The 2300-nt window shown below is 41.8% G+C and overlaps 1 pseudogene; it reads left to right on the forward strand.

Moving 5' to 3' along the window:
* The first annotated feature begins 368 nt into the window (after positions 1 to 368).
* On the forward strand, positions 369 to 990 carry LOC119044498 (NEDD8-conjugating enzyme UBE2F-like; annotated as a pseudogene).
* Positions 991 to 2300: the final 1310 nt, after the last annotated feature.

Below are 2300 nucleotides of genomic sequence, written 5' to 3' on the forward strand. Positions count from 1 at the left end.
GAGGAAGGCTAATAAAACCACTGTACCCTGGCTGATGTGGCTCAGTGGATTGAATGCCATCCTGTGAACCAAAGGGTTGCTGATTCAATTCCCAGTCAAGGCACATGCCTGGGTTGCTGGCCAGGTCCCTGGTTGGAGGCATGCAAGAGGTGACTTGTTGATGTATCTCTCATACATCAATGTTTCTCTGCCTCTCTTTCTCCCTCCCTTCCCCTCTCCCTAAAATTAAATAAATAAATAGAACCTTAAAAAATGAAAAAATAAATGAAATCATCATGAGAGGCTGCATTACTCACCAGGCCCAGCATGGGGTTGGTCACTGGGCTCACCGCACCTGCGTCTGGGTGCCCAGAAGGAACGCAGCAGTAATGCTGATACTAACCAGCAACTTGAAGTGGGATGACTGTCTTGAAGGGTCTGAACTTTAATGTGACTCAGCTCAGAAGGTTTCTGTGACAGACAAGCTGCTTATTAAAGAAGTTGCAGAACTTGAAGTAAATTTACCTTGTACATGTAAAGTGCATTTTCTTGATCCAAATGAGCTTTATTGCTTTCAGCCAACTGTAACTCCAGATGAGGGTTACTACCAGGGTAAAAATTTTCCGTTTGAACTTGAACTTCCCACTGTGTACAACATGGCACCTCCCAAAGTGAATGCTTGACCAGGATCTGGCACTCCAACACGACCAAGACAGGTGAGGTAGATCCAAGTTCATGGGGAGAAAATTTGATTGATGGCACTGGTGGGACTCCCACCAGAGAACACTGAAGGAGTTTGTTCAAGAATTAAACTCTTTATTTACTGATCTTTTGAATTGTGATGACCCATTGAATACTGAAGCTATATATGGAACACACTTGCAGGACAAGGAGGACTTCCAGAATAAAGCTGAAGCCTTCATTAAAGCAGCATGCCAGATGACAGAAAGGAAAGATAGAAAGAAAGGATGGCAGGACTATGAATTGTGTGTTATAAGTCTGTCTCTCTAAAGTGAAACTACAAAACAACACAAGCCTCTTGTCTCCCAGTCCTCGCACTCACTCTCATTCCCACTGGATTGTCCAAGTCCCAGGACCATGTTGTCCTGAAAAGGACATCTTCATGACTGCCCATGTTTACTCTTTGCAACCATACTGTATAAGATGTTGATGAAATTCTTGAGAAGTTTTAATGAACGCAAAGTTGAAGCTAGAGCCTGCCTCCCCTCTTCTTAAACAAATCAGTTCCCTACATAAGTGATTGTAATGATGTGTTCAGTGCAACTCGCAGATTGGCAGTAAAAAAACCTGCCACAAACTGTGATCGGATGCAAATTCTCTCAGCTTCTTCCTCAAATGTTGGCTCTGCCTAGATGTTGCAACATTTCCCAGAATGCACGGAATCATATACTGTACATCTCTTGGTGAAAAGCTGGTTTTATTTAATGTGAGTCTATTTTGAAACAGATACGTAATTTGTACAATTGAATGTTTCAATTAGTTTTTATATTCTCATTTATTTTATATTTTCATTGCATAAAGCAGACAAAAGGATGTTGGGTAGGACCATTTGAGATCTTGCTGCACAGCACCTGTCATCAGTTTGGCTCAAATTAAATCTTACAAAAAAATTTTTTTTAAAGATGCTGAATCAAGCAACTATTAAAGAAAGCTTCAAAGGAAATATGAAAGACACTATTCAAATGCAACAAGAATCTGACTTTTAAAAATCAGCTCTTGTTTTTAGGACCAGATGTGGAAAGGAAGTTTAGGAACCCTTTGAAGCTACACCTGGATGATTAAAATAAAAACAAAAGCAGGAGTCATTTCTCACAGGCTGACCTGGCTGGAGCCAGGGTGGGGAGTTTGGTGATTCTTCGCTGGTCGGGAAGATTGTGAGCCAGCAGGGAATGCCTGTGCAGCTACCCGATCAGAAAGCCAGGCCCTTGCTTACCTAAGAAAGAGAAGAGATATCTTGAGAATAGCCCAAACAACGTCTGATACCACTGAGATGGTACCTGTGCCCTTCTGCATGTGCTGTGTGATTCCAGGCACTGTGTAGGGGGTTTGCATCCCAGACACTGGAGGACCAGGAACCAGCACTAGAACACAGCCACACTCAACTGCATTACCAGAGTTCAGGGGAAGAACACTGAAGAGAGAGGCAAATGTATTTATCCCAGTGTTCAGACATCTGAATCAGTGAAATAAAATACAAAAATTACTTTCAATTAGCAGTGGTCAGGGAAAGAGGTGACAGAACTTACTTTTCACCATTATTTATCATGATAGCTAACGTATTTTAAAACTATGTGCCAGAA

This window comes from Artibeus jamaicensis, unplaced genomic scaffold (assembly GCF_021234435.1).
Source record: "Artibeus jamaicensis isolate MK-2021 breed Jamaican fruit bat unplaced genomic scaffold, CSHL_Jam_final contig_252, whole genome shotgun sequence".
Classification (NCBI taxonomy): Eukaryota; Metazoa; Chordata; class Mammalia; order Chiroptera; family Phyllostomidae; genus Artibeus; species Artibeus jamaicensis.